Source organism: Rattus norvegicus, chromosome 6 (assembly GCF_021556685.1).
Source record: "Rattus norvegicus strain SHRSP/BbbUtx chromosome 6, alternate assembly SHRSP_T2T, whole genome shotgun sequence".
Classification (NCBI taxonomy): Eukaryota; Metazoa; Chordata; class Mammalia; order Rodentia; family Muridae; genus Rattus; species Rattus norvegicus.
This window is the reverse complement of record NC_141539.1, coordinates 81,012,060-81,032,500: the sequence shown is the minus strand read 5'-3', so window position 1 is coordinate 81,032,500 and position 20,441 is coordinate 81,012,060. Positions and strand designations below refer to the sequence as shown.

The following is a 20,441-nucleotide window of genomic DNA, read 5'->3' as shown; positions in this document are numbered from 1 at the left end:
TATCAAAAGGAGGACAATGGTTTCCCGTATTCACAAAGCTCAATTCTAGGTGAGTATCAACTGTATACTTCTTCCTCAGTTCACAGTCATGCATGGGTCTAAAGGCTACTCAGATTCATGTCTTTTTATCACCGACTTACTTTTTTTTTGATGAATTTCAAAGTGAGATAAAGTGATACCTTGGTGAAATCATTATAATCAATGTCTGAACTTTTTTTAATATTTATATTTATGTACATGAGTACACTGTAGCTGACTTCAGACACACCAGAAGAGGGCATCAGATCCCATTACAGATGTTGTGAGCCACCATGTAGTTGCTGGGATTGAACTCAGGACCTCTGGAAGAGCAGTCAGTGCTCTTAACCACTGAGCCCTCTCTCCAGCCCCTGAATTTTTTTTTTTTTTTAAATAGCAGACACAGCATGAAATGAAGTGACGGCTGTGCTCCGGAGATTGGAGTGTTTCTCTTGTCTTTCAAGGTTTGTTTCTAAGTCACCTGTAGTAGGGTAGAATTCTGTGTTAGACATGATTCAAAACCTCTGATTAATCTATAATCCTAGTATTTTCGAAGCCAAGACTACAGGATTGGGAGTAGGTGATTGTTTGGTTTACATAATGAGTTCTAAGCCCCCTTCGGATACCCACACAGTGAAACTTGTCTCCAAACCAAGCCAGAATAAGTCATTTTTGTTGAGAGACATATCCTTCCATCCCTCAGACAACTACAGAACATATGTATTAAGACAGATAACATTACTGCACAAATTCAAGATCAATCAGCTACTGCACTATCATGCGAATGGTACTGAGTTATTTGCATTACAGTATTATTAAAGCAGTTAACATTTATTCGGATTTATAAGATTAGAGCAGAAACCGAGGAACTTGTTAATAATTAATTAACGATAATAATACATTTTAAAGATACAGAAAATGAGAACATTAAGTGACTATTGCACACATGGTCAGTGATAGCCTTCAAGCCTGAATAGTATGATTCGAAAACCTCACACAAAATTATACGAATATATCATCTTCTCTCTTCAACAAATTATTGAATTATGTGCAGAAAAAGGTATAAATATTTACACTTGTCTGATCAATGACGTGGGTCCCTTAGGATTTACATTTAAAGAAGGCATCTATGTGGAGTGAAGTGATCCAATAAAATGATGTTGTGTGGATTTGCTGAGGGTACAAGGGCAGAAGTTATAGAAAGGATGGAAAATATTGAGTTTGACTTTGAGGCTCCTTTCAAGGAAATCTATCAGTAAACACTCCATAGATGTTTTTAAAAATGTCTTTCTGGAATATATGTTTTTCAAGTTCAGAGCATGAAATCTAACGAAGTGGTTGGCACTCAACAGTGAGGAAAGTTCTGTTAGCACACTTCCTTTGTGATCACAGCCCTGCCATTAAAGACTTTAGGATCACCATTTTACCCAGGGCTGCTCAAAATTCTAGGAGTACTTGAAAAAATTTTCACATGTTTTTCCACATAAATTGAAGTTTGGCATGATGATTATAGAGACTCATTTTCGTTAATTTCTCTGTTATTATTTATTAAGATTTATTTATTTATTTTATATATGTGAGTACACTGTAGCTGTCTTCACACACATCAGAAGAGGGCATCGGATCCCATTATAGATGGTTGTGAGCCACCATGTGGTTGCTGGGATTTGAACTCAGGACCTCTGGGAGAGCAGTCAGTGCTCTTAACCACTGAGCCATCTCTCCAGCCCCTCTGTTATTATTTATTAAGCATCACTTTTTAATTCTCATGAGTATATTACTGCCTTGTTCTATTTTGCGTGCCTCTCACCGAAACTATCCCTCACCTCTAGGGCCAGCCTTTTCCTGACCATCATGGTTTGGGGTTCATACAGATTTTTTTTTTAAAGATTTATTTATTTATTATATATAAGTACACTGTAGCTGTCTTCAGATACACCAGAAGAGGGCATCAGATCTCTTTACTGATGGTTGTGAGCCACCATGTGGTTGCTGGGAATTGAACTCATGAGCCATCTCTCCAGCCCCCACAGATTTTTTACAAGGATGACAACACTGGCTGTCAAGCCTCCTAAGTCAGTCCTTCAAGATTCATTTAACAAACACACTGCGCATGCGCATTTGTAACATTGCTCCCTTCCTCCTTTCCCAAGTTCGCAGCTCTTAAGGCGCTGTTTGTTAAGTTGTTAAGAACCTGGTTGCTTGGCTTCAAAACCCAGTGCCTCTGTTTATTAAGAAGTAAGGTAGTGACATTTTAAAGAATTATGAAATTTTGCTTCCTCTAAAAAACACAGAAATGCTGTAAGAATGTGCTTTTGTCTTAATCCTAGGTGCAGCGATGTGCACAGTGTGCAGCAGCTGACCATGAGCAGCTGACTGTGATTCGCTTCGTGCTCTAATAAAAGCATGGCTTTGCCAGCAATTGTGTAATGTCTGGAATTCTGGGAACTTTTCAGAGGGTGCGTAAACTCGCATCTCGAGAGATACAGTCAGCGGTTGTTTGTCCGTTAGGGAGGCTGGTTGCAGTTTGTTAGTGGCCAAAGAAGAAACAAAAGGAAAGAAAGTAGATTCAGGGAATTTCCGAATTTGTCTGTCCCCTCTATTCTTGTTTCTCTAGTAAAGGGTAGGAAAAAGAAGAACCCAGAGTAGCAAAGGCCAGCTACAAGGTAACCTTATCAAGTTCTGTTGACCATGGAACTTTGACATTCCTGCATTTTTGGAGTAATGAAAACAGAAGTTTCATGGGATTGCTTTGAAGGTTACAAGGAGTCAGTGCAAAAAGTTTGTCTTCTGCATAGTACTCAATTACTTTTCTGTGTTGAAGATAAAAATACTATTAGTTCCCTATTTTCCTAATTACCTTATTATCATTTTTCAAAGTGCTTTACTAGCCAGACAATATCCTTAATGTCTCCATCACTTAGGATTGAAGAGAATAAAAGGGCTATTATGGAAATAATTATGACTCTTCTCCCTTTAAAGCATTGTAGAAGTAAGTCAATCATCGAAACGGTTAGCTACTATCGGAATGAATGGCACTGGCTTTCCTAAGCCAAAGAAGAGGTCCAAACAAACAAAGTTAAGTTCATGTGTGGATGGAGACTTCCTGAGGCTGCAAACCACAGATCTTATCTGATCTCTCAGTATGACCATAAATCTGTAATCTAGCATGTTGATTCTAAGTATCAGTCCTTTTTGCTTATTTTCATATTTGTCTTCTTCCCATTCTCTGCATCTGAAAGAGCTTTGTGACAGACTGTCATCCTAAATCTTAATCTGAACAGTGTTTTTCATCCGTGGCTGTTCATTAGAATCATCTGTCGAGTTAGGAGAGACATCTCAAGTACCAGGTCATGTCTGATGTTAATTAAATCTGAATCTCAAGTGTCAGTGCTTTAAAACCTCCGCAGGTATTTCCACTGAGTGGGGAAGTGGACCACCGACTTAAACTAGCTACCTATTCCCTGTGGTTAATTTAGATAGTCAGTCACCCGCTTTTGAATTAGCATTAGTGTGAATGGTACTGGAAAAGGGCTGAGAGACACTTCCCTCACTGCTGACAGAATACTGCTGATGCAGTCTGTGCTTCACATCTCTGAGGATGACACATAGCTGCTGGTAGTTTGAGATAACCAGAACATCTTGCTTGGTGTGTACCAGTGATCTTGGGTTAATGCCGTAGCAGAATGTTTACAAAAGAACTCCATTAAAAAAAATAAAACAGCATGTGTCTGACCCAATGACACACTCTAGTGTCTCACTACACAAATTCCTGTCTTGTTGCTTTTTCCATAAAAACCCCCAGATTTTGAAGTTATCCTCTATATTCTTTGTTGAAAGACAGGGACATTTAAGTACTTATACTAAAAAAAATAAGTCTAACATATGTACATCAATATGCACAAATCTAGAGATTGTTAAATTATTCAGCGTACTAACTTGTGTAACTACAACTCTAATTAAGAAATTGTAACTTCCCGTAGCCTAGACACCCCTGCCCCCCACTGTGTCCCTTCCTCCTCTCTTGGCCTTCCTTTCTCCATAGCAGTAGGGAACTTAACCATGCCCTTTTGTTTTTAGCGGTGCATCGCTTTAACTTTTTCATTGAAGTCTATTTTGTTTGCCCATTAGAAGAAGCCTTTTACAGTGTGGCCAAAGTCATCATCTCTTTTTCTATGGTTATTTTCCCCATCTGTTTAGAATTCACATCCACACTGCATTGTTGCCTCATCTAATCAAGCAGGAGAATGCCTCTAGAGTATGTGTGCCATAAACTACTTAATTTTGAAATACAACTGCCAGGAGCTTAATGAGAAACCACCAAACCTTCAGCTCTAAGTCTTTTCGAAGCCTTTGTGAGAGCCATATAGTATGTGCAGGCTGCTATACATTCTCGAAGAATAGTTTCCTGTGATTTTTGTTTATATAAAAGAGTTTTTGTCCTGTTTGCATCCATGTAATATACTTTATTGCTTGTATTCATGTTTCTGCTTTAGGCACCAACACGCTGCTTATGCTTTTTATAGTTAGAAAAGTGAAAAACGGTCAAGACAGAGTCTGCGTGTTAACACAGGGCACACCATATTATCTGTCTCCAAAGAAGTATGTCATGATGTCACTCTTCTCTCAGTCTGGCATACAGTGAATCCAGACCGTTGTAATGGCAGGACTCAGTTTTGTTTTCATTCTTTGTAGTTTTTATAGACTTAGGACTGATATTGAGTTCATATTTTATCATATTTTAAAGATGTAAATGTAATTTGAGGGCTGTCTGTCTTCTAGGTGAACTATGTTCATTTAATTTGCTATGTGAAAATAGTTTAATACAATGTTTTATGTATCAGTGGTTGAGTAAGGGATGTGGAGGAGTTCACAGCCATTCTCTATTCCACATTCATCGTTTTATTATCTCCGGGCTTACTATGGTCGTCTCCAAGGACAGACTGCTGCTGGCGAGAAATGTGCTTCATAGTCACGAAAGGACAGTCTGAGAAGGAACAGCGGTTAGTTGGGATCATTGCTGAAAGGGGAGTGACGTGGTTTTCCGTGTTCTGATCCAGACAAAGGTAGTATGAATTATAACTCTCTCCAACAGAGAGTTCAGGATAATACTCTGCCCAGACGAGGTGCTGACCATGATGAAGCCACCAGTTCAGTCTCTGGAGTTGTGAATCCAAGAAAATGGTGTTTCTGAGAATTTAGGGTGTAGCCATCATTTTGTGAGTGTTATGAAGTCAGTTGGATAAGAATTGGGGGTTTCTTTAAATGGAAGCAACGATTCTCTGCATTTTATTCTTTTAAACTAGCACCTTCCAGTAGACCATTCTTCATTGATAGAAATACTGTATCTTCATGGAAATAGCATTCAACACACAAGCTACAGGTCACTGATGCGTACTTGAAATGTGGCCAGAGAAATTCAGAAAGTTAAGTTGTAGTTTTATCTCATCCTATTAACTTAAGTGGCCACATGTGGCAAGTAGTCACTGCATTGCACAGTACCAATTGATTATGCCTTTGTGCTTAAAATAAAGAACAATAGGCCCTATTGACTAGAATATTTTTATTAGGTTTGGGGGCTCCTTTTGTATTAACACCTCAAAATGATATTATCTGAAGGAACTCACGGCTCACTTCCACAGATAAATTCTTTCTGAGGAACAGAGTTTTTATTTAAGACATTTAAGACAATTCCTTTCCTCACAGTTTTGAGGCTGGAAGTTCAAAATCACTGTGTGTGTGTGTGTGTGTGTGTGTGTGTGTGTGTGTGTGTGTGTTGGGTTTTTAAAGACTATATAGCCCTGACTGCCTTGGAACACACTCTGTAGATCAGACTGGTCTTATCTCCTATGAATTCCCCTGTCTCTGCTTTCTGAGTGCTGGGATTAAAGGTGTGTACTTACCGCTGGCTGGGTAACATTAATTAATTTTATATGGCTTTCCCTGTCAGTGTATCTCTTTATAGAACAAGTTCTATCATCATCCAAAACTCAGCACTGAATTATACAGGTAGAAATAAAACTTGTAGAGAAATTTTAATTCAGCAACATGGTTGCTCTGGCAAGGAATCACACCTAAAGACCTTCTATATGGTACAAATCATCTGGTCAGAACATAGATTGCTATATAATCTTATTGAAATACAGACATCCCTAACAATGAAGGTAAGGTTAATTTGTAGAAAAAAGTCATGTTTGAAAGTAACATCTAATTGAGGGGCAGACAAAGTGATGAATCAGAGAAAGATTTGACAGAATGAGTCAGAGATAGGCTATCCCCAACTCACATGAGAACAGCACAGGAAATAGAAGCTACTTAAGAGCAAAGAGGGAGGATGGGGTATATATGGCAGTTTGGTCACGATAGTTCTCACAGTCAAGTTGCAGAGAGAAAAAACTAGACACAGGTGAACAAAGAACAAGCTAGAAAATAAAAAGGAGCCAGAAGATTAGAACATATTGCCAACATATGAGGCCAAGCAGAGCAATTTAGTTAGAAGCCAAGAGAAACTGAATTGAATCAGTCAGCTTGGAAGATTAGATTGTACAAAATCTACAAGCTTCTAGGCTTAGGGATCCTTAGTATGGAGAAAGAAATGTTTTAGGCACAACCTAAGCGAAGTATTAACACAGCTTGGGTAAAATTCACTCTCATCTCATCCCTTCATCTGAGGAAATAAAAGAGACATTTACATTTGCAGAACTGATTCTGGTGTTTTTAAGTTTTATGTCGAATTTGACAGAGGTTATAAGACTTTTGATCTTTTTAAAAATAGAAGTTTCAGACTTATTCCACGTCTCTCAATTTTTGGTAATTGTCTCCTATTCTTTCAGCTTTTTGTCATTGGGTATGATGTTTGGCACATCAAAGACAAAGGTCTGGATACAATGGTGATAAAATCTGAGATTATCTGGAAATTCATTGTGCCCATAAGTTGAAACCATAGAAAATTTCAGTCAGATGATAGCTATCCCCATAAGCACACAAGTCTAGTCTTTGTAGACTTAGCTGGTGAATAGAAGGCTGGAATGTTTGGGGGTCAGACATTCTTTTAGCAGGATTCTGACATTGTTGTATATGCTCAGGTTAATTTTCAAGTGCTTTGTACCAAAGCAACAACACCAACCCAACAACAACACAACCAAAAAACCCCAAAATGCAGTGTTTACAGGGTGATGACTGTGAGATGTCTGAGACCGACTTGTCGATCAGTAGACAGTGGTTATGTTATTGCCTGGTTCTGTGTTAGCATAAAATCCTCTCACTTTCCTTTCCCTGACTTTTATCATAGGAGAGACATGTTCTCAGAACCAGGGTTGAGTTGGACAAGCATATTTCCATATTATTATTGTAGAAAAACATGTTTTTGTTTCCCATAGCCATTTTTATTTCAGGTAAAATTAGTTTCAAAGGCCATGTTTAAACCATTCACTTGCTGTAAAAATAGAGTTGATTAACTCCCAGCAAAAGCATTTAGAGAACTCTGAGAACTGAACTATTGACAGTCTTGGGTTTTATAAGCAAGGGTGGTTAATGTCCTTGGAATTTCCACGAGGACAGGGAGATGATTAATGTGTTGAATGCTGGCCTGGGCCCTGTTTCTAGCAGTCACTTTGTAAGTGATAATACATTGAATAAACTGTCATGCTCACATAAACTTTTTACTGTAATTGAACATAGTAACCATGTAGAAATCAATGTGACATAGCCTTTTATGATATGTTGTACTTGTTGTATAAATTTTACAAAAGCATAAAATGTGTACTTCCCTAGTCTCCCTTCTTATAAATTATTTTCAATATCTCAATAATTGTAGTGTGAAATGGACAGTAGCAATTGTATTCTGGTATCATAAACAGAAATCAAGGAGAAATGGTTTATGAATAGTCAAATAAATTATACAAAAGAATTTCTTTCCTTAGCATTGAAAATGTTCAAATTCTCTGTCAGTGGCTCTGGTAAAGCCACAGTATTGCGAGACTTGACTGGTGGTTTTGTAATGGTGCGTCGTTAACTTGTTGGTAAGTAGCCAGCATGAAACAACACAGCTAATGTTCATCATAGTCCTTGTTAATTCCTGTGGTATACATACAGCACATGTGCAGAGAGAACAGCTACTGACCAGGTCAGAGTGGAGCAGTGCCCTAACTTATGATTAGAAGATCAGACAGGCAATATTTAAGACCGCCTAGACCACTTTGCAGTGCATCCAAAACTTCTGTTTTCTTCCTCGAATGAAGAAATGGATAAAAGAATGAGTGAGTTGTCCACTGAAAAGTCGTGTGTGTGTGTGTGTGTGTGTGTGTGTGTGTGTGTGTGCATGTGTGTGCCACAGCCTGCATGTGGAGGTCAGAGGACAGCTTGTAAGACTTGTTTTCTACGACTGTGAGATCAGACTCAGGTCATCAGACTTTGACCTGCACGTTTACTCTCTGAACCGTCTCTCTAGTTCCAGCTCCAGCTCCTTAACTTATGTATAAGACAAAAAGGAAATATGATGTAAAATTTGAGACCATATATGAGCCATATCTTTGAAGATGATTGTCATTCAGTGGTTCCACCATAACTGGAAAATACTATCGCTTTTAATTTGTGTGAGAAATAGAAGGTTTCTTTTGAATTATTACATTTTTGGAGTTTCTTTTTGATACATACTCAATACAATGAAATCTGGGCATGGTATTTGGGCAGTCTTAAATTAACTAAATTACTGTATGTTCTACTTGATTCTTCTGTACAGTACTAGACTATAAACTTATAAATATTTAATTGGTATACAGACTAGGAGTCATTTAAAACAGAAAAAAGGGTTTTCTAACCACTGTAATCATCTACAGGAGACTGCTGGTTCTAGCCCATTTTAGTGGTTTGAATCTGGAATGTACCTCACAGGCATATGCTTTGAACAAGTTGTGCCTGGCAGAAATAGGTCACTAGGGACTGACCTTTGAAGATTATAACTGCCCCTGGCTCTGGCAATGGTCTCTGCTTCCTGGCTGGTCCAGTGTAAAGTGCCCGTCCTCTTGCTCCTGCTGGCTGAAGAAATCCCATTACCATATTGAGCTGAAATTGTGCTGAAACTGTGACCCAGATGCATCTCAACCCTTTATGTTGCTTTTGGCATGTGTTTTGGTCACAGCAATGCATCCCTACCCAAAAGAACAGTACTAATCATAACTTATAAAGTAACATTTTAACATTTTCTAGTTTTCAGAAAATGCTAATAGGTCTTTGAGTTAATTAATATGTGAACGTTAACACTCGAGTAACTGATTTTCTGCTTCTTAACATAACCATAATTATTTTCTCTTAAAAAAAATCATTAGCAGTCCTACCATTAACTTCAAGTTTCTACCAGTGATTCCTTTACCAAATAACACAACTGAATAAAATCTAACCAGCGTAAAATGTTGGAAAAGTTACATTTGTTTTAAGTCATTTTATGCTACTTCCCTTTGTTTCCCTTGAGCCCTTATTTGAATCCAGAACCGTAGGACCTAGAAATCATACCTTTCTGCTTTGTTTTACGGTGGCCTAAGAAGGTAAAAAGGTTTTTCAGAAAACACACTTCTAGCTGGCACCACACTAGAGGCTGATAGACTGTGGGGTTTTGGGTCATTGAAGAATACTTTCACAGAGAAAGGCAGAGGTAGAAGAGACAGAACATGAGGCTGTGGGGGTAGGGAGCTAGGAGGGTCTAGGAGGAGGTGGAGGGGGGACACATGATCAATATATATATTGTATGACAAAATTTTAATTAACACTAAACCAAAATAGGATTTTGATTGATATGTGACTTTCTAATATTAATACATTCAAGTTGTGTTCTTGTCAGATCAGTCTTTAAACAAGTAAATCATTTCATTCCCCAATTCTGTACATGTGGAAACTGACCCTCTGAGTTGTGATTGGCCAAGGGCACATGGTTATTTGAGGAGAATAACCAGCTAGAGATTTGGAAGCCTGGCATCTACCTATCCCCAGATTCTTCCAGCTCAGTGGCAATTGTCTCGGTCCCTGGCACTGTTTTCCCTAGACTGGTACATTGGTGACACTTCCCACAACAGAGGGTCTTCCCTCAAGAAGGAAAGCATTATAGCATGGCCACATATCAGGATTAAATTTTGGCTCTGTTTGGCTAACAGTTCATAGGGGAAAATCTACCTAATGGTGAATGTAACTTGAGGGGACAGTCACAGGCCTGCCTACAGCTCTGTCCTTAGGAAAGAAGACATGAAGTAGAACATGCATTTACCACTCTAGGTTCCAGATTTTGTTCTCTGCATGAAAAACAAATAGGAAATAATCTAAAGGGACTATTATTTTAAAACCAATGTAACTTAATTTGGAAACTTTAAAAATTCATTATGAAGAAAATTAGAATTGGTTATTCTACCACTCAATGATAAGCATGATTTTGATATATTTCTTAGAGCTTTTAGATTATGTGTTTATAAATACACTTATAGTATTATTATATATATTTTATACAGTTTCATATAACACTATATGTCATTTTACATTATGAGTATAGATTTACTTTTTAAATTGATTTTTTTTAGAATTTATTTTTTTTTTAGAATTTTGTGAGCACCGTGTTTACATTATTTTTCCTGTTCCTCCTTCCACAAAGTCTTCCAATGTCACTTTCTACCTCCTCCTCAAATTCATAACCTTTTTCCCCCATAATTATTGTCTTATACACACACACACAATATGTACATATGTATATAAAATATAGAGAGCCTGCTAAATCCATGTTATTCATACATATATGTTTAGAGCTGGCCATTTTGTATTGGACAACCAGTTAGGGGGTTCATCCCTGGAAAAGACTGACTGGCTCTTTCTCAGTAGTCATTGCCTGTAGCTCTTCATTTAAAGGTGGAGCATCATGGGATTGCTCCACTCTACACTGGCATATCACCTGGTATTGCCATTGTCTTCCTTGGCTACCTTAGTGAGATTTTTAATGAGTGCAGCTTCCCTGTTGTGTATTGAAGACATTATCTCAAAGCAGGATTCTCAGTCCTTTGGCTCTTACAATCTTTCCGTCTCTTTAACAATGTTGCCTGAATGACAGGGTTTCACTGTGTAGACCTGGCTGGCCTGGAACTCGGACTGGGTTTGAGACCCACCTTGTATCAAATAGCATTAAAAGGCATGGTGTGCACTACTATGCCTGGCTTAAAGTGAAACTTAGGTGCAATATTTAGTTCTTATTTTAATCAACCCCCCTGTCTGACTATACTATATTGTTTTTGTCCCATTTTATTTACTTATTTATTTTACTGTTAAATAGTAGAATTGGGGAGTTGGGGTAGAGGGAGTCTCATCTGACACCAGGATAGGTGACATAGTTTGCAGTGCTTTTCCTTGTTTTAAACAGAGGAAGTCACATTCTTTGCTTGAACATTCCGTTCTTATCAGCTACAGCTTCTTGTTTTCATTCAGTTGTTGGTGAGTGAAACCGAAGAATTAAGCAGACAATTAGTCCCAAGCACACTCACCAGGTTTGGCTCCCCTTCAGTGTTGCTACTCTCTACTTCCTGATCTTGGGGATTAAATTACCCCAAGAAATAACTTGGACCACTTTGCAATAATTTTTCTATTTTCTTTTCCTAAATGCTGAAGTCTTTAGTTACCGAAACGCTTTAGAAAACAACCAACTTACATTTTTAACATTCTTTTGCACTAATAATAATAATGTAAAAATAATCTCCTGATATCCACAAATATAAGACGTAAAGATTCACCGCACATGCTTTGTCCCAGAATTACTCTCTAGCAAAGTATGTGTTTATTCAATCCTAGATTCCAAAGAAGGCATAGTAACAAATTGTTACCTAGTACATATAGATCTATATCCATAAGCATACAAATTATTTTTCAGAGGAGGAATTTGAGGCCATTTTGAAGTTATGATAGCTGACATTTGGGGAAATGCCTTCTGAATTATTGGGTCAAGAAAGCTGGTAAGACATTTAGACTACTCCTAATACTAGACAAAAGGGAGAAGAAATGCAGAGGTTCTGAGGAAGTGTCGCTGATATATAAGAACAGAATTCCTTTTTTTCTGTCTGAACTACACAGAATTCAGATGCTGTAGCCCTCGAACTATAATATGTAACTCATTTATCTGGCTACACTCCAAGCTTCCACATGGAGATGTTCTGACTGGGTACTGTATTGTATTTTGAATATCTCCTATATGACTAGTTTGCAGACTGTTTACTTACCTCACAGAGTAAGCAGCACCTTGACAGAGAGGGGTTAATTAGACTATGCTGATTTTAGTCTGCCTAGCACTTAGCAAATGGCTACCTCATGCTGGCTGTCATTAATTCCTTCAGCACTAAAAGGAAGGAATATGCTACAATCAAGTCCCAGCCAGCTCAGCAATCTAGACCTAGACTGGAGTTAGGCAGTTTGTTTTCCCCAAATAAGGAATTTAGGTGTGAACCACGTCCTATATAGCCTGGGTCCCGGAGCCCTGTCTAAGGATGGGAGGGAATTTTTGTGTACACATGTACACAAAAGCCGGGGTCAGGTGGAATATGCACACTCTGATAAAGCTGCACCTAGTAGGGCCACAACCTGGAACCTGTCAGTGTTTGTTGCCCTGGGGAGGGATGTTAAGCAAGGCTAAGTGGGAGGTCTCTGAGCTGCCCTGGGCTGTAAACACTAGGGAGAGCCTCAGCAGCTAGGGTCTGTAAGCTCCTAACCCCTCTCACTTGGGCTCCAGAGGAAAGTTTGCCACCCTGTGAACCTCACTGGGTAAGGCTTTATAATTATTATGAGGCTGAGGCATTGGCTCCTTGATACACTTTCACTCAGGGTTTGCTCTATTCCCCACAGAGGCTCATTCCTGTAGTCCCACCACTCTAAGGTAGGCTAAGGTAGGAGGGTCACAATATACAGGTAGGAGGCTGACCTGGGCTGTGCCATGAGTTCCTGGCTAGCCTGGGCTACCAGGTAAGACCAGGCCTCAAGAAAAACACAACACAACAAAACAAAAAAAACCCAAAAAACAAACAAAACAAAACAAAACAAAACAACAACAACAAAAAGACCCAAAACCCAAAAACCAAATGAAAACAAAACAGCAGCAACAACAAGAGAATTTAAATCTGAAAATCTACTCAGGAAGCAGTTCTCAATAGATGCGTAGCTGATTAAACAGATATAATGAAAATGACTTTTAAAGCTGTTCTATTATCCTATATCTCTATCATATTCTATCATTTATAAATCATCTATTTCTTTTTGAGGCAGGGTCTCATTTCCAGCTAAGATTGGTCGGAAACTTTCTCTATAAACCTTGAACTCAGAGATGCAGCTGCTTCTACCTCCCTCCCTGTGTAATCTTTGTTTAAAGTACTTAGCTATCAGGTGGACTTGGATAGAGTTCTGGCCTTTAACAAATAAGCTTGGGCAAACTCTTTACATTCCAGCTTTATCACCTATACAACGATGCAAAGATAATTTGTGCCCCAAAAGACTACTGTGGATACGGAATAAGACAGCACAGAAAATCAAGTATGTGATACATGATACGTGTTGTATGGTGCATGTGTAATACATGACACTTGCTGTATATAGCAAGGTTTGCTATTATTAGCTTTGCTTGTCCTTCAGTGAACACCTCGGAAAACAGTGAACAGCAGGAGTGAGGGGCTTATGTAAACCTTTGGTATGCATTTGCTCAATGATTATATTGATGATTAAATGTTGGCATCAGAAGACAGATGATTGTCCTTTTGCTGTACCCCTGTGTACTTCGTTATTTTCTTGTACTGACCTCACATTGATGTCCTCACAGCTTGCTTTTGTGCTTCCCATGGGACAATTTTAAAGTGGATGACAATGGAATGCAAGATACATTAAAACGACTCACAAAGGCCTGGAAGTCATTGTTATGGAGGATATTAGTGGTGGGTAGAGCATGATAAAGGTTAATAACATGAGAAGTGGACTAGCCTTATCCTAACTCTATATGTATGATTAGGATCTGTAGCTGAGAGTTATAAAATAGTTAACATAAGGGAGGGCTTATTATTAATTAGAGGAATTAAACATGATCTCATCAGCGAGAAACTCTCAGGGGTTTGAAAACCTAATAGTGCAAGGCACCATTCCCATTGTTCTGAAGATAAACGAAGTAATTCTGTTTCTCTAGAAAGGAGAGCACAGGGGTAAAGAGATAAGGGGAAAAGAGAATGGCTGTTCTTACTTGGGGTCAAAACTTTCCTCCTGACTCTGGGAGACACGTGGTGAATGGCGTGGCTTTGTGACTATTCTTGAAAGTAGGAAGCATTAGTGCAGGAGCTAAGGTGGCTGAGAAGGGAAGGGGTCACCTCTTGTGAATTTTCCTCAGCACTGTGTCCTAAAGGCAAATTGCACACTGTTAGCATTCTGTCTAAGCTCCACCCCCACAGTTACCTGGCAACAGCCAGGTGTGCCTGACTCAGTATAAAAGGGGCTGTTTGCCCCCTCCTCACTCTCTTGCTCTTTCTTGCTCTCGCTCTTGCTCCCACCCTCTTCCCGCATTGTCCCCTCTCTCTCCATTCCCCCCTTCTCTCCACACTCTCATGGCCGGCCTCTACTGTACTCTTCTACTCCTCTCCTCTCCTACTTTCTCTATCTTTCATAAACACAACACACACTTTTAGATATACAGTGTTGACTCACTGCATCTCTCTCACTTTATATATCTTCCTCGTCTCATTTGCCTTGACATTCTTTTATTTCCACTCAAGGAATAATGAGACTATGAACACTAGACTAATTGAACCATGCTCAACAAATTTATAATAGTTCAGAGGAAAATCCACTATGCATTAGGTAATCACCAATAGAAAGACTATCACAGAGGAGGGTTTCATTTTTCAGTGTTTTCATGAACTATGTGTAGAATGAAGTGGAGTTGTTATGGTTTTTGACCAGAAAAAGTATGGTGAAAATTTTTAAAGAAGGTTGAAAAATCACTTCTAAAGGGTGCTCAGTCACTACTGGTATGCCCTTTGGTATTTCCTTGGGTCGCTAAAGTTAACAGGCCATGCCCATAAAATATTTTGCAAAATAAATATTTGGCCTATTCAAGAGCCTCAGACTGTCCTCATTTAAGTGAGGGATCGTCACAGCACTCACAGAATTCTTCCCAGTTTTCATCATTAAAGGAAACGACAGAGAGGGGTGGGTGTGCGTGCTGATGCTTATACCAGCTAGAACAGTTTTGTTCTTCAAGTTTCGGAATACATATTCTTTTATCTTTTAACATGATGATACTTCTGAGTAATGTTCTGCCATTTCTGGACCTTATAATGAGAATTCTTCTAATTTGCAAATGTCAAGGAGAGGGAACAAGAAAAACTCCCACATGTTGGTGCCTTTCTTTGGCCAACTGTGTTCACATAATTCGGAATGTGCCTCTTAACAGTGCTTTATAGACAACGGATAGACTGTGGTGTGGAGTGTCTTCTTTTCATAATATTTTTATTATTTGGGAATTTCACATTATGAATCCCAGCAAACTCACTTCCTAGTCCTCCCCTTTGCCCCCTGCAGGAGGAGGAGGAGGAGGAGGAGGAGGAGGAGGAGGAGGAGGAGGAGGAGGAGGAGGAGGAGGAGGAGGGAGAACATATTCACTGGAGCATGGTCAAACTCCCAATGGCCATCCTCTTAAAGAAAACTGACTCTTTCCCCACCCCCGTCTCTGCCAGAAGCCATCAACTGTGGATAAGTACACAGTTTAGCATCTATACCACAGGTTTTAAGAGTTCTCTTCAATGGCTTTCTGTCTATGCTGTTACTTGATGGAGGGGGGCGGGGAGTAGGGGTTCTCACAGAAGCCTTCTATGTCTCTCTCAACTGTAAGACTGCAGTCATTAATACCATGGCAAAAATAGCTTCCTTGGCTTTTACATGGAGCAGGACCACAGATCATGGACTTATACACGGTTTCTGGTGACAGCACCTGCCACAGACATCAGCATGGCCTCCAGTGGTAGTACAGATTGCAGACACAAACACAGACCACTGGATGCAGTAGAAACACAGACCCAGACATTGTGGGCCTCAACATGGCCTCAGGTGGTTGCACAGGATACTCACATCATCACGGCCCCTGTAGAAGCACGGCTTATGGAAATCCATATGGTCATCAATGGTAACTCAGGCCAGGGTCATTGACATAGCTCCCAGCTGCTATAGGACTATGGACATGACCCTACAGTTTCAACATGGCCTGGAACAGTGAGCCATCGATAGCAGTGGGCAGCACTGACCTTAGAGATCTTTCTAGGAGGTCCAACCAGAAAATGAACCATTCTTCCTCTTGGGCATCCTGTCCTTGCTCAGCACGAAGGCTATCACATGGCTGGGCAGCATGTTCGGAGGCTGAGTCGGAGGGAGGCAAGCTCCAGGCTGTGGCTCACCCCTGTGGGCCTACTCTGCAGTGACACGTTCTCCTGTCCACCACACCCCTCTCTCACGAGGGGTGTGCTTTCATTCAAGGGGCAGGTGAGACAGTTGGTTGGTGGTGATGGGCAGCTCACCCGTCTTCTGATCTGCAGAGTTGGCGTTCTGTTCCTTTTCTTATACAGCAGGAAGGATTTTAAGTTACCCAGGCTGTTTCAGAGAACTAAAAGCAGCACTGAGGAACACAATGTCAGCACCATGCCCCCATGGTGATTTAAGGAACATATTACGTTTTCCTTTAGAAACAAAATTTATAATGCCTTTTCAAGATAGGTTCTTTTGAGTGACATCAATTGTGAGTATGTGTTTTCATTAAAAGTCTAAACCCGAATTGTTTACAACAGTCTCATTAAACTTAGAGGTGGTGGGTGAGGAGGTAATTTGCTTCACTAACTTTCATGTAAAGATTCCCAGTTATTAGTGGAAAAGGAAGCTCCCTCAAAGCTTGATTTCAGGTCAAACTTTAAGGAGAACTTAAGTTTTGAGTTATTCAAGTTAAAAACTGTGAAACATTATATTATTTTGTGGCTAAAGTTTAATGTAATTCTTAGGATTTATATAAAATATGTTTTTTGATAGATTTCCAGAAATATGTTTTATTTCCTATTTTCTGTATATCTAAGCATCTAAGTCTCTCGCCACCATATCAGTCAGAGCATTGGCTCCTTTATGTTCGTGTCGTTGGCAAGACTGGCTATGCAAAGCCTTTTCCTTTGAGTCTAAAGCCTTCCTTGAATTTAATCCCCACCCTTAAGGACGTGGTTTTGGTGCATCAGCAGAGCAAAGAAAGCCACTATGTCAGTGAGTAACTTCTCCAGCAGCTATTGTAATACACTGCTTTCCTAGGGTTCACACATAGATTTCTCTGTACGAGAGGAAGGAGACACACTCTGTTGGACAGGATCAGAGGAGACCCTGCTCTGGAGTGGAGAAGCATCTCACTTGGTTCTCTCAGCCTGATTCCTCTTTGCTTTGGAGCTGAGAATAGCTGCAGTAGTAATAACCTGTTTGGGACCAGCAGTTACAAATTAGTGCCTTTGCTCTTTGGAAAATTATGTTACTCGAAAGTGCAGCGAACACTCCTGTCCTGCTCCAGTATGTTTCCACTAGCCCAATGTCTATTTTACGATTTTCAACACTGTGTCGCATTATACATTTGGTTTTGCCTTGTAAGTCCTATTATTATTCTTAGAATCACACACCTATGACATTAGAGTCAACAAATTTTAAAGCCTCTACTACATACAAGTAGTTAAAGTGTGTAAAACTTGCTAACAACTATGTTTCTGCCTTTTGTCTTTACTTTGCTATGCACCTTATTGTTTTTTGGATTATATTATTATTATTGTTGTTGTTGTTCTTTTAAAGACATTCTTATCTTGTAATCTGGGCTAGCCTGGAAATTACTGTGTAGCCCAGGCTGGCCTCAAATTCACGATCCTCTCAACTCAGCCTCCCAAGGGTTGGGGATATAGGATTATAGTTACCATATCTGACTGTATTGTTATCCTTGATTTACTATTTGTTCTTAAAAATGTTTATTATATGATACTATGTCATATCACACCACCAGCAGCCTCATACACCTCACCTTTACCATCCTTTTTGATTGTATCAAGTGTCCACATCAAGCAGTCGAGCTACATACCATACAGGCTTGTATGAATACACATCATGATGTTGACACAAGTGAGTCGCCCATTGTCTTCATCAACTCTTACCCCAATCAGGAATCCAGTAGGAGTAGTTCCTCAAGAGCCACCTTTTCTTTCAAGCTCAATCTAGTCCTTACTTCCTGTCACCCTCCCACTTTGGTGGTGACCTCTTTCTGGCACAATGCTCTCTTCTTTGTTAAATCTGTAAATTCCCTTAGGAAGGGAATTGAGACTAAACAGGGATAACCATGTATTTTGTGACTGAAAAGAGGGTTTATTCTGAGTCAACAGACATAAAGTGGCATTTCGAGACACTTGTCACTGTACCTGTAAAAAAAAAAAAAAAAAAAAAAAACCAAAAAACAAAACCCAAAAAGCTGTGATTTAATAGTTGATTATACTATACAAATTTGTCTTTGTGGAAAGGATTTTGTACTTTAATAGAGCTGAAGGTGTTAAATTAGAAAAAAAATTAGTTTCTAGTCAGGGAATGAATAGGACAGCCTTAAAATAAAGATAGGATAATGATTTACTTTGTCCACGCTTACGACTGGCTTTGTGTAATGCCTTAGCAATCACCTCAACACTTCGAGCTTGTCCAAATAAAAACTAATGCTATTGATAACAGCATTAACAGGTGACCTATGTGTTTCTCCTTTGGAGGAGGAGAAACACACACAAAATAGTATGTTGTAGTTGTAAAATATTTGTTAATTCAGAAAACCTTATAAACACCATCTTCAGCGGCTGGCCCTTCCTCTGTGAAGAACAAACATAAAAAGGTTATTTGGTTAGCGAGATTGCTTCTTGTATTTCTGCATTTTGGAAGGAGATGGCAGTATTGAGCCTCGGCTCTAATGCTCCACCATTGGAAGGAGCTTGAAATTCTTGGTAAGGGAGACTATCATTTTAGTTAAGCTCAGTTCATCTCCCAGGATTTTATTTTCTACCATCTTTCTTCTATGGAGAATAAGCAAGTGCTCTAATGTATCTTTTATTAAATCTGTTATATAAAGCTACTACTAAATTACTCATCTGTAGACATCTAAGAACCTCAGTTTAAGGCACATATAGAAAACAACTTCTAAAACAAAACTAGGGCCAACTCTAAAGTGCAGAGAGAGAGGGATGTTTATGATGTGATTATTTTCCTAAGGCTTTGACAGGAAGAATTAACTTTACATTCCCAGTACTCAGTACCCTTTACTGATCCGCATCATATGGTAAATGAATTTGTTCTCTGGGAATACACTTCATGATTTCCTCCTTTTGAGGGAGAGGGCACTAGGCTACAAGAAAGAGACTTTATCCAGGGCTGATGCTCTGAAGAACTGTTTAGAGGATGAGGAATTATTTACTTCCTTTCACTCACACCCACTGCTAAGCCTGCATTCCAAACCTAAGGGAGGGAAGAAGAGTGACTCACACATCTTTTAGCTGTGTGTCGAATAATAGAACAGGTAACAGTGCTCTTTGTCAATAGTCAAAAGCAATCGAGCAGTACAATTTTAAGGCTGTAAAGCATGGGAAAAATAGAACAGTACCGTGTTTATCACTGAGTCTTAGTAAGTTGTTTTTAAATGTGTAAGCCAAGATTAGCAAAGTAAGCTGCCATGCTTACGGATCTGAATGGCAGTTGGAACAGCATGGCATTCTGCTAGCTATGCCTGAAACAGCTGTCCCTGCTATAATTAAAAGAAATACTTAAACGTGTGAAATTATTAGGTCTCTGAAATAACATACATAAAGTTGTGTAATTATTTAGTTTGGTTATCATAGATAGCAAGATTTTCTTTTGTGCCTTGACTTTTATATGTTTAAAATTATTGTTGAAATGTTACGTGACAAATAATTTATGGATTTAGCTAAGCCAGCAATTCTGTTTGGTTTCCCACATAAGGGAAGGACCCAACAACAACATCTTCATTTCATATTGTTCCGATAAATTGAATGATATTATTTTTTTAACCAAAAGGAAATTTCTTCTCAGCTGGACTCTTTCACTGTAGGTTTTAATCACAAACTTTGAAAATGAGAACATAGCTATTATTTTTTATTAAAAAGATATGTTCTGGTTAGTTTGGAAAGGCCTGACAAGCGAAGGCTTCCAACGGCATGTCCAAAACCTTAAAATGTAGTGTTGAACTTAGAAGGAGTAAGATACTTTTTCTGGTATGGATGGATCATAAAGTGTCGTAAGAGGCACATAAAGTGTTTCTATGGGCATTGTCAGGGAGCTCTTACTATCCTCAGATCTACAGCTAATAGTAGGTTAATGAAGGCCAGATA

At 39.1% G+C, this 20,441-nt stretch overlaps 1 protein-coding gene across 1 annotated transcript in view; it reads left to right on the top strand.

Moving 5' to 3' along the window:
* Slc25a21 (solute carrier family 25 member 21) overlaps positions 1-20,441 on the top strand; it is a 505,498-nt gene that overhangs the window by 20,267 nt on the left and 464,790 nt on the right.